Source organism: Acipenser ruthenus, chromosome 3 (assembly GCF_902713425.1).
Source record: "Acipenser ruthenus chromosome 3, fAciRut3.2 maternal haplotype, whole genome shotgun sequence".
NCBI lineage: Eukaryota > Metazoa > Chordata > Actinopteri > Acipenseriformes > Acipenseridae > Acipenser > Acipenser ruthenus.
In genome coordinates, this window is record NC_081191.1 from 29,393,703 (window position 1) to 29,407,061 (window position 13,359).

The window sequence follows — 13,359 nt, forward strand, 5'->3', positions numbered from 1 at the left end:
ACTGGAAGCAAGCTGCCCCATCCTCTTTTACCCTCACTGATATCTTGTTTTCTGCTTTTTGTAAAATAATTTAATGATGTTTTCATAAACCCATCTTTTGTATTTCCAGAAAAATCAATAAAAACATTATACAAATGACGCTTTTGCTGCCACAGTTCAGGCCAATGCTTACAATAAAGAGAATAAAGAACTGTATTAGCACTATTATTCCTGAAAAAAAAATCAAGCTGACCCTGTTTTTTTTTTTTTTTTTTTTTTTTTTTACCATGACTTGGGTCTAAAACAAACTGCTAAGGGCTATGCCAATGGGTGTAATTTTAATTAAACATGCATACTATTAAAAAAAGTGTTTATAATGACTTTGAATGAGCTTAGAATAATATTACAAAAATGTTAAAATTTTACCTACAGTAGCCCCTGGGTTTACAGCAGATAGCTTTTTTTCTCTCTCTCCCCTGGTTAATGTACATATTATTTGATAAATGCCTTCATTAAGATTCCATCTGCGACTTTGATTCACAGTTGCAGGAGTAATTTCAATGAAGTCTGGTAAAAATCCAAACCAATGCAATTTTTTAAAGAAAGACTTTCACTACTAGAAGTTTATTTACAAAACAAAATTCCAACAGCAGAGTTTGATGACATCAGAGACCGTAATTTCGAACATGCATTTACAAAATATAGTATGATGACATGATGACATCATAATTCTAGAAAAATGGGCATCAGGAGCCTCACTTGTGACATCTCTAACAATAATTTCTTAGTAAAACATAGCTGCATCATAAGGGTGTCTGTGACGGGGTGCCCACCCCTTTATTAATGTATATATTATTTTGTTGTTATTAGCAGCAGTGTGGAGTAGTGGTTAGGGCTCTGGACTCTTGACCGGAGGGTCGTGGGTTCAATCCCAGGTGGGGGACACTGCTGCTGTACCCTTGAGCAAGGTACTTTACCTAGATTGCTCCAGTAAAAACCCAACTGTATAAATGGGTAACTGTATGTAAAAAATAATGTGATATCTTGTAACAATTGTAAGTCGCCCTGGATAAGGTGTGTGTGTATTTGTTTCTATTATTATTATAATTTTGCTATTGTTTGTTTTGGATCGGCAGGGAGGGGGTTAAATTCCTCCCTGCCAGAAATACGTGTGAGAATGTGTGGAGCCTTAATTAGGTAATTGTTAATTATTGATTAATTGGACTCCAGTCACATGCTATAAAAGCCAGGAGAAATAATTTGTCTGTGTGGAGAGTTGGAGACTGGACAAATTAATGCTACTGGTGGGGTTTTTTTATTTATTTTTTTTATTTTAAAAAGGTACTTGTTTGATTTACTGTGTTTGTGTTTATTTTGGCCCTTGTGCCCTTTTATTTTGTGTTTGAAAAGTTTATTTATTTATTGTTTAATAAATACGAGCGCAGCAGCGCAGTTTTGCCCCGCACTACTTGTGTTGATGAGTACTTCTTCCCAGTCTTCAACGCCGGTTTCAGCTGGCATACTACCATGGACACGAACAAGGCCTAAATTCCAAAATTTTCCTCCACTTTTAAATTCGTCAACATCATACACATTGATATTCATGTACCTTCTTCCACATGCTAACATATACTCATCGAAAGTCAAACTAAATCTTTTGCCCTCGTCTTTCCTCTGAGCGATCTCTCCCAGTGCTAAGCTGCATATCTGATTACTATAATCAACCACTAACTTCTGAATAGTTATAGGTGATTTTGGCATCTCTGAAAACCCTCTGGCTTTCATAGCTTCTCGCAAATCTAATGATCTACAAAACACTCTGAATGGCAATCCATCTCTGGCAGTCATCCGCAATAGTGTAGCTGCAAGTGATTTGTCATTCACATTATAGTTATCATTTATTTTTCTCTTTTTCAATGCCGACTCTCTAGTGCTCGACTCAGTTTTTACTGTCTCTTCTATAGACGTACCAGGACCAGTAGCCACTTTCTTCGTAACTGTTTTGTGAACAGACTGAAGATGGGTATGAAGCGACTTTGTCGTGCCACCAGATGTTTTCAGGACTTTTTTACAATTGTTACATTTAGCAGATTGTCAGTTTACTTCCCTAAAGAAGTAGAACCAAACAGAGCTTGGATCGAAACACTTTTCTTTGTACTCCTCGTATCTTGGAGCGCTCATTACTATTTTAGGCTTTGCCGACAGTACAATAAGTGAACGTTCCCGCTTAAATCTTCCTGCTGAATGAATAAATACACGGAAGTACACAAGAGGTCGCTTTGCAGGTGAGTATGAGGTTTTAACCCTTTGCGGTCCATTTATTCAGCGCGTCTCAGGCACGTCAGGTCCAATTTATTTTCACATGCGCAGTTTATTTTAGACGCGCTGTTTAAAAGTATTTTTTCACAGTAAAACAGGTTTAAAATGCTCTGCATATCAACAGGACACTCAGTACTGCATCTCCAGCCCCACCCCACCAATTGTTTGCTATATTTTTCACATACCACTTCATAGTCGTGCATACTGATAAATCATCTCCTGATCACTCATTTTATCACCAAACTCCTCAATAATGCGATCCAAGTCATTATTTTATTACTATAACATCTAAAAAAAGCTCTGGTATTCTTTGAGCGCTGGATGCGGAAGCAGCTATCTTGTTTGTTTATGTCTGTGTTATCTACGTGGTGCTGGGGCTATGTGTATTGCTCAGATCCGCACCCTTTTTTTTCAGCTTCTCTCGGCTTTATAAATGTATGTGTGCAATTTTTTAGTTATTTATTTTAACCCGACACCTCCTAATATCAGACAAACATATCTGGTTTAGCGAAGGGCTACTGCTGTATGATTATGAAAAACTTTTTGATAGAAACACATTTTTTATATGAGGGCCCCACTACAGATTCAGATGGGATTAAACTGCCTTTCATTTTTTATATATATAACAGTGTTAACCCTTTGCGGTCCTATGTCGAACCTGGTCCGACATTGCAATTATTCCTATCCGGTCCAATGTCGGACCCTGTCCGACATCATCAAAAAGACACAAAAAACGGGTTTCTAGTCGTTTTTTCTCGAGAAAAAGCCGAGAAAACCATTCAATGGCCGAGTGGGAGCGACAGGAGCAGAGACAAGTCGAAAAAAACAAACAAAAAAAGGGCGTATCTCATGAATAGTCATACTTGCCCCTGGCATCAGATAACGGCGGCCATAAGGAAACAAGCTGACTGTAACTGCATCAGCGCTCAGAGAATATCACGGACATTTGCAGAGCTTTTTTGAGATGTTATAGTAATAAAATAATGACTTGGAACACATTATTGAGGCATTTGGTGATAAAACGAGTGATCGGGAGATGATTTATCGGTATGTACGACTATTATTATTATTACTATTTATTTCTTAGCATATGTGAAAGCTATAGCGAACGAAAGGGTGGGGCGGGGCTGGAGATGCCTAGTGAGAGCTTTGTTGATATGCAGGGCCTTTTAAACCCGTTTGACTGTGGAAAAAAAATACTTTTAAACAGCGTGCCTAAAATTAACTGCGTGTCTGAAAATAAATTGGACCTGACGCGCCTGACACGCACTTAATAAATGGACTGCAAAGGGTTAAAATAGGTAAAATTTAGACAGAGCAGAATGCATTGTACAGATGACGTTTACATTTAACATAAGCAATGTTATTTTGATTATTGCACCCTTGCATGTATAGATGTTATCCTTCGGGCACCCTCTGCTGCAGCAAACCACAACTCAACTCCCGCTATTTATTTGAACAATGCTAGAGATCTCACTAAGAAGACACAACAAATATTTAAATTAGTATATTGCGGCAGTTTTCATTAACATATTTTCTCTTAGTACATACGACAACATTTTCACTTTAAGTGTCGCAGTCTCTGTTTGCACAGAGACTGGCCCATCTTAGTACACCTACCCAAGCTGCAGACTAGCTAATACAGTACTATCTGAGGAACAACCGGAACAAAGTTGGGGACTAGCTGATCCCCATATTTAGTAGGGAGCTCAGGATTTAAATCTTTATTGTAGTGCTCTACCAAAACAGAAACTGAAGGGGGGCTCAAAATCTGAGTCATTGGTTCCAGCTAATTGTTTTGAGAGTGTTAATTTTCATTACAAGATTAAACTCTTATTTTGTTTGTTTTTAAGAAACCTAACATCTTAATAATTATTATTTTTTAATTGAAATGTTTTGAACTTAAGAAAATGATGTACAGAAATGTATTTATGCATGAAAGTACTACGGCTGAATTGCATAAAGGATATTTTCCTATTTTCTTAAACCAAATTCACATGTATAATCAAATTTTTCTAAAACACTACCAAAATTAATGAAGCAGCGTTAGAGGATAAACAAAACTTTTATTAGTCCTCACTATTTAATTCATGCACAAAAAGTGCATTCGTTTATAGGCCCAAAGGTGTATTGTAGACTATGAAAGGTGTAAATCGAATCAGAAATGCTAATTATATTTCAGGTATAGCCTATAAAAGCTTCATTTCTAAGCACTTCCATACGGGTGTTAGAAGGTTCAGGTTTTTTTTAATTTTATTTATTTATTTGTTTATTTCTTTATTTATTTTTAATTACAGCGCACATCATAACCTAGGCTATACCGTATAACGGGCTGATACTTTATTTGGGCTTTATTGACTATTTTGATTGGATCGCCAATAATACTACCACCAATCAGAGGGTTGCATACAGTACTCATAGTGATCCCGCCCTTTGTCAGACTGATATACAGAACAGATTAAAGAAACGCTGGACAAGAGAAATAGTCACTATGTTTACATGCAAGACGTATTCAGAACACTTGATTATTCCGAATATGAGAATTTCAAATGAGTATTCTGAATAAGCTGTTTACATGCAAGTTAAATGTAATATTCCTCTATTCACGGTTTACATGCAAACAGGTGTATATTTTACATCTTTGAGCATGCGCAATAGAAATTATCTGACATCACTTGAAGTAGCACAAGTGTAAATAAGATGTGCTTACAGCGTTGAAGATATTGAGATTGTTGTACACATCATTACTTATTGTACTGATGCAAATCAGAAATATGCAAATTATTATGATTTTAATCAACATACTCCACAGTCGAAGGGAGCAATTAGAAATTGAGCTGGCTACCTTATGTGTCACGAATGTAGCCGTACCTGTTATGCTGCCTGTGTCAACAAGAGGTCTATGGATAAGGGCGTCTGCTAAGAAATAAATAATAATTATAATAATAATATGGATGAAAGTCAGGAGCAATGATTGGTGGGATCGCGTGGTTATGAAGGAGTTTTCTGATGCCGAATGGAAAGACAATTTTTGGATGACTTGTGCCTCATTTAACAAGTTGTGCAACATGATGCAAGACTTTTTAACTCCACAAAATGTAACTGTGCGTGACCCAGTCCCTCTCATGACACGAGTTGCAATTGTGCTGTATAAACTTGGCAGTTGTGGCGAGTATTGTGTAGCTGCTAATCGTTTGGGATTCACAAATCTACGGTGCATAAATTTGTGTACATGTTCTGCAAGGGGATGGTAAATTCTGTTATAAAGCAGCTGATCAAGGTGCCAACTGTGGAAAAATGTTGCGAAATAGCAGCACGGTTTGAGAGAGTGCATCAAATTCCCCAAATTACAGAATGTGTTGATAGAACTCACATACCAATCTTGGCTCCTTCTGATTGCTACAGACACTTTATCAACAGAAAAGGCTGGCCTTCGTACGTCCTCCAAGGAGTTGTTGATGACAAATACTGGTAAGTTCGGGCTGCACATTTACTGTTGTGATTGCTTCTTGAAAGATTGGGCTCAAACCCAGGTGGGGGACGCTGCTGCTGTACCCTTGAGCAAGGTTACCTAGATTGCTCCAGTAAAAACCCAACTGTATAAATGGGTAATTGTATGTAAAAATAATGTGATATCTTGTAACAAGTGTAAGATGCCCTAGATAAGGGGTCTGCTGAAAAATAAATAATAATAATAATAATAATTTGTCTGTAATTGTACAATTGTTACTGTAATATTTTTTTTAATGTATTTCATGTATTTATTAATTTATGATGCAAATGTCCTAAGGCAGTCTGAGCTTTTTCAAAAAGCTCATTTACTTCCTAAGGTAAAGTGAAATATATACTGTGTGTGTATTCACACCAAAGGCAGCATGAATGTTTGTGAAGTATTAAATGTTTCTCCCCCTTCAAAATCATATTTTTGTGAAATGTAACATGTTATCAAGACTTTGAGTTACCCTATATTTATTTTATCTTTTAGAAACCGCAACAGATTGATGGAAAATAAATCGACTTTTTCATTGTGGGAGATCCTGCATACCCCTCCTCGAGTGGCTCATAAAGGAATTCACTCATTCTCCACATATGACTCCAGATAATGTCTATCTCAGTTCAGTGAGAATGGCAGTGGAAATCGCTTTTGGTAGGCTAAAAGCAAGATGGAGAGTTCTCCTTAAGCAAAGTGACTTTCACTTCAAATTCTCACCTTACATGATTGCAACCTGTTGTGCACTGTGAACAGGAGAAAGAGCAAATTAATCGTGTTTGGATGGAAGACGCAAGAGCCTTGGAAGAACACCTGCCACAGCCCATTGCACCACCAGTTTACACGGTCAATACCAGTGATGCCACTGCAAGGCAGATACTAATGAACTATATGGCGGCTAACTTCCCCCTCCGCAGACATCATTACAACTAGGTTGAGATATTTATTATCCCCATCTACAGTTGAGGTCCAAAGACTTAAGAAAACACTTAGAAACACTTGTCTCTGTAATGTAGGCATACACAAACATTTACTTAACTTTGTTAAATAAAATAAAATAAAAAAAATTTAAAAAAAGGTACAAAGGTACTGTAACTTAGTTCCAGTAGTTTTTATTTTCACTGGAAGAAAGGCGATATTGGGTTGTGAGTTCAATCAATGCATCCTGTAATTTGGGGAATGTTTTTTTTTTGTAATCTTTAAGAGGTAAAATTTCAGTTAGTTAGTGGAGAACAAATGTACAGTTGCATTTGTAAGTTTATTACAAATAATAATATATTGCCTTATGTTTAAAAGTACTGTACAGTTATTATTATGTTGCATGTTGCAGTTCTATGCGATAACCACTGAAAACACATAAAGAAAAAGGACTGTGTTATTTCTGTTGGTATTGTATTGAAAAAAAATTTCAACAGAAGTGCTCAAGTCTGTTCTAATTTGAAAACAGTTCTCAAACAGAAAATACAAAAAAACCCCAGAAAATGTTGTTCTTGAACAATAAAGAAAATACAAAACATTCCTTCTGTATAATATGATTTTATACCTGAACCATTACTACAGTATACTTGTAAAAAGGTTTTGTAGCCATATATAGAGTACATATACTGTAGGTTTTGTAGCCATATATATATAAAGTTATTCAGGGTAACATTACAAATGACATGACCCATGAAGTGCACAGGTTTAAGCAGTGTAAGTGAGTGGTTCCTGGAGGACCACTGTGTCTGCTTGTTTTTATCTGAACAATCTCCACACGTTTTAGAGTTAAAAACAATTGAAAATGTCTAAATAAGCTAATTAGTTCAATTAATGGTCGAATTAAGTAAATCGGAGCTAGAACAAAAACCAGCAGACACAGGGGCCCGCCAGGACCAGGGTTGAGAACCACTGGTATAAAAAAAACAACCGTAATTCAACAAACTGCAGTAACTAGCAAGAGCCACTGTAAACCTACAATAATTAGCTTCAAATGTTTTATAAACACAGAACAATTTTTTAAACTTCAGTGGTCACTTAGTTACTTCACATCGCTGCTGTATGAGAAAAAAAAAAGGTACAGGCACTGGAATACAAGTAACTGACACAAATATATTGACTATAAACACAAAAAATGTTATATTAAATATCAGTAAATGAACTGATGTGATTTGAAGCATTTGTTAAATTATAAGATTACTTATAATTACTGTTTTTGAAAATTGAAATTTGTACCATTAAATTTTAACCTTCAGCATAATAGTATTTTACTGTAACCATAAATGCTAGTTTCACAGCCATTTCTTGAAAGTATAAGAAATACAAAACTACATAAATCTACAAATTTGGACTGCTGAACATCTCTACCTACAAATTAGCTTCAAATCCACCAAGTTGTTGTACAACATCTAACTTAATAAGTCACAGATTTCTGAAATAGCTGTCTCCATTTTACGTTAAAATTCTGACATACAAAGTTAGAATTCTGACTTACTAAGTCAGATATTGTACCTTTTTTTCTCTCTGTGTGTGTGTGTAATCATTAATCAATTCTCTGGTTGTTCTTTCAGGGCCACCATATATGCTTGCCCCACTGACAGGTGTACTGGTTGTAGGGCAGTTGATTGAAGGATTAAATCTTCCCATTTCGCCAGAATACTGGTGATAATGCAACTGTGAAGTGTGGTATGTGTCATATCTGTGAGGTGAACCAGAATTGTGTTGACATATTTTTCAGACCTTCAAGTAATTGCGCTCTGTGGAACGAGTGTTGTCTTCTGAGAATCTTGACAGAAGCCGCTCCTCCCAGATGCTCCATCCACTGGTTTTGAGATTCTTGCATCCTCTCTAAAAAAGAATGTTGCTCTTGGGACCAGATGTGCATGGCACTGTAGTAACTGGAATTCTTTGTGCGCGTTGTTGAACCTTAAAGCCGGTTGCTCCCGAAATCGCGCAACACAGTTGCGAGCAACTGCTATGTCCACATCTGAACAATTACTTGTGCAACAAGGTTCCTGCATCTACAAGTTTCATTTTTTTATAACTGAGGTTACATTTAGTGCTAGGTTATATGTTTAGCATTTCCCCCCTCCCAAAAACAAAGTATATATATATATATATATTTAAAAAAAAAGTATTCAAGTTGTGTGTCCATATTTACTTATTTATTTTAAATGTGTGCAACTGAGTTTGGTAGCAATCATTTAAAACCAGACAGGCTCTAACTTCACCACATTATGTTTAATGAGAAAAGGCAGTATGTCAGCCAAATGTCATGGTGCCTTTTGACCTTACTTATTTATTTATTGAACTTTCACTCACCGGAATTAAAAAAACCTCTCGAGGTATAGATTATCTCAGTTTCAAGATGGTCCCAACAGGAAAGTGCACATTCAACCGTTTACATTCAGTCATTCAAAAAGATTGATAAAACATTGTATGGAGAAAACAAAAGATTTCTCAAAAATGGCAAAAGGTGGATAGCAATATATTATTGTCAGAACTGTTGGTGATAACAGATTATTATTAATATTATTTTTTAATGTACCTTATTTACAGGGATAGAACAGTAGCAAAGTAAAACCTTATTTAAAAACTGGAATTAAGAAAGTGGTCAAAAAGGGCCTGTTCGTTTAAAATGTAGGCTAAAAAAAAGAGAATACATGAGATCACAGATTATAGCCAAAAGAAATAAAAATCCAATTAGGAGCAATACTATGAAGAATGGTTCCCATGACTACATTGAAAAGTGTAATTTAATTAATAGTGTACCAGGTAACTTTTTTGGAATTAATATCCCGGAAATATTGTCATCTTGTTATCTTTGTAAATTAGGCTAATGCCTCTATTGATGGCTAAAGATAAAGCAAATACAACCCATATAATGTACATGTAATTGTACTTTGCAGTAACCTGTAGTGTTATCTCTTACCTGATTAATATCCTTGTGGCTGTTCATCTCTTAACCTCTACATTCTGCTTGTAAGAATTACTTTGACTTAGTACAGCTATTCCAAAGTATCTGACCAGTGTCTGTGCTCCCTGTGACACATGATCCTCTGTAGGTTAGAGTAAAGAAGTTTTGAAAGTAGAAGTCTCATGTAGATCGTATTTATTATCTATAATCTGCTTCCCTGTTTAACTATGCCATTACGCCCTAGTATTTGTTTGTTAATATATGTACAACCCCTAACAAGTCCTCATTCACTAATCTATATATACAGTATTAAGGGCTGGGACAATGCATCGAATCGTTGGAATAACCATCGTTGGTTGGAAAAAAAAAACGCATCTATCGGTTCATTAATAGGACCATTTTTTATTAGGACCGGCAAAATTCTACACTCTTATTCCTTGCCTTTCCTTTGGTTCCTTTAAATAATAATAATAAAAAACCTCCCCGCCCACTATGCAACACGTACATTTTCAGAGTAAGCGTGACAAAAAAAAAAAAAACCTAGAGAAGAGACTAGAGGTAGATCACATTTCAGGATCAGGTTTTGCTAGTTAAATTGACGATTTCATTTTAAATAATGCCGTCAGACGTTTGGAAGTTGTTTTACAAAAGAACAAAATGGAAAGGTAAAATGCGCTGTTTGTGGAGTTTTAATGAGCTTCTGTGACAATACCACCAACCTGCGGGATCATTTAGTAAGACAGCAACCGACAAAATACGACAACGGGAACACAAGTAAAAAACAAAAGGAAGCAAAACCTTCAGTGACAGCTTATTTTGGAAAGAAAGTTGATCCAAAAAGCATCAGAGCAAAAGAAATAACAAGCCTGACAGTGGACGTTGTCACACAAGATATCAGACCTGTTAGTATAGTAGAGGGAGCTGCGTTTAAAAATCTGATTGCGCATCTTGCTCCGGGTTATGAAATGCCCTGTCGAAAGACAATCTCCAAATTCAATACTCTGGATCACGAACGTGCAAAGAAAAAGCTTTGACAGGATTTAAGTCAGGAGTGTCTACCGATGTATGGACAAGCATGACACAAGAAACGTTTTTAACAGTCACCTACCATTACATTAAGCAAAACTGGGAACTCGAGTCAAAAGTATTAGCGACATGAAAATTACACGAGAGACACACAGTTGTGAATTTAGCAGAAGCGATCTATCAGATAAACACAGAGTTTGAAGTGGCTACAAAAGTAATAGCTTGACAACGCGGTCAACGTGTGCAGAGCAATGTCTTTGTTTTCTGCAAGCGAGCATGTTGTGTTACTTTTTGGTAGCGTGGCAAGTGTGAGCTGTGCAGGGCACAATATAAATCTCTGCATTCAGAAAAGCTTGGAGGATGTACGACAAGTCCATACGTTAGTGGCAGTAGCAAGGAGACTGGTTGCACATTTTAAAAAGAATGAGTTGGCAACAAGCGATTTAAATAGGAAACAAACAGAAATGCTACACAGATAAAGCACCACTCATGTTAATACAGGACATACAAACAAGGTGGAACACGGTTTATTATATGTTTGAACGCCTTCTTGAATTAAAATGGCCAGTTATTGCTGTTTTGTCAAACCCAGATTTGACCAAAGAGTCTGATGCAGCTTTAGATCTCACGACTGAGCAGTGAAAGCTAATGGCTAAGATACTACCTCTACTACAGCCATTCAAACTGGCTACAGTACTTTTGAGTGCAGAGAAAATCATTATGGCTAGTTCTTTGTACCCACTTGCAATGATAAAACACAGACTGACTGAAGTTCCTGGTGAAGGGGAGACACCGTCTTCTTCAAATTCAACTGATTTGCTAATTCCAGTTACACAGAGTTTGAGAGATAAACTAGTGCATAATTTAATTTCAGCGATTTTGTTTACATCAGCTGAATGACCCAAGTAATGAGGTGCCACTGCTTTTTGCATAATTTCTTGACCCCCGATTTCGCCACATGGATTTCCTATCCGAACAGGCCAAAGCCTGAGTGTCTCAAGCACTGTCTTCCAAACTAGTAAGGCTGGTGGAGGACAACCTCGAAAATGACAGAAATCTTGCCTGTACAAGTGAGTGTCGCACAGAGGACTTACCTGTTTAAAAGACAATGAAGACCAAACACGCAATGGAATTGTTAATTCGTGAACGGCAACAAACACACACTACTTCCAAGGAAACCTTAATCCAACAAGAGATGACGATTTATGCTTCTGAAACTCCATTAAACATCAGCGAAGATCCCCTGATTTGGTGGAAAAATAACCAGACCCGCTTTCCCAACCTAGCAGCCTTGGCAAAGAGCATGTTAAGTATCCCTGCAACATCGGTCCCGAGCGAGTGTGTGTTCAGCAAAGCAGGGATGATTGTGAACAAACTGCGTTCTTCTTTGAAACCGGAGAATGTGGATGCCATAATATTTCTGAATAAAAACAGAAAATAAGCTCTGGAGAGAGTACAGACTTTGTTACATTGGACTTGTAAATAGTTAAATTAATAATACTAATAATAATATGAACTTACGCTTGTCAAGTGACCCCAGAGTGGGTTATGCCTCCATGATGATACGAGTCACTTGCACAGTTTGCATTCAACTTTTTTTTTGGTCGTCTGGGCATTTAACAAAAAAATCCCAAACAGCAGAATGGTTTCGAGACATTTCTTTCAATACAGCTTACGCCTTACGCATGCTACAACAATTTGCTGTCAAGATGGCCAATGAAGAAATTAAAGGTTTGCTTCTGGATAACACAAGGTGGAGTAGAGAGGGTCTGACGGTGCTCAGTTTTCAAAATTAAAATTATTAGTGTTTTTGTTTCAAACATATTCTACCATAGCACTTCTCTTACACAGTCTGGTACACTAGGTATTCAGTACATATTTTACTGAAGCAGTACAACCTAGAGATACAAGCCCACTGCTTTGTATACTTTATATCCTGCTCCATACACTGCAGTGGGGCCACGTAGAGTTCCTATGTAACGATTTGGTAGCGGATTTTAATAACAACTTTTGTTTACGCAATATGCATTATACAAATCAAAAGATTGAATTTTGCATCTGAATGAAATTTAATGTGTGATTTATAATATTCACACATTGTCAAACAGTTTCTGTTAACAGAAAAAACAAACAAAAAAAACAATACAGTGCGTGAACCCGTCTGACGAACCTTCGAAGGTTTAAATCTTCGAATCCCTGGCTAGCAAACGAACCTTCGAACCTTTGGACACAGCCTTAGTTTTAAGTTCAACTGGAGAAACGTTTACTTTTCATGATTATATTTGATGAAAGTATATGTACTTATTATTTACGTTTCTTTTGCGTTATGAAAAAAACGATGCATTGTTTTCATAAAGACCTGATGCATCGATGCATCATTTTTTTCATAACGCAAAAGAAACGTTTAAATAAGTAATAAAAAACACTATCGTCCCAGCCCTAATATATATATTTTCCACTACAGCCCTCCTCTCCAGTATATTTATTACTATATATATATATATATACACACACACAGTGGTTGGCAGAAGTATTCACCACCCTGCAAAGTTTTCACATTTTGTTGGCACCTGAGCATAATCCACGACGCTTTCAAATTAGACTTTAGAATCTACACAAACTACTCCATATTGATAAAGTTAAAAAATGCATA

At 36.5% G+C, this 13,359-nt stretch overlaps 1 long non-coding RNA gene across 1 annotated transcript in view; it reads left to right on the forward strand.

Moving 5' to 3' along the window:
* Window positions 1–7,013, forward strand: part of LOC131715381 (uncharacterized) — a 24,802-nt gene extending 17,789 nt beyond the window's left edge. Inside the window, exons 2-3 of the long non-coding RNA XR_009315318.1 lie at window positions 5,704–5,769; window positions 6,284–7,013. This is a non-coding gene — a long non-coding RNA (uncharacterized LOC131715381). The remainder of the gene's footprint in view (window positions 1–5,703; window positions 5,770–6,283) is intronic.
* Window positions 7,014–13,359: the final 6,346 nt, after the last annotated feature.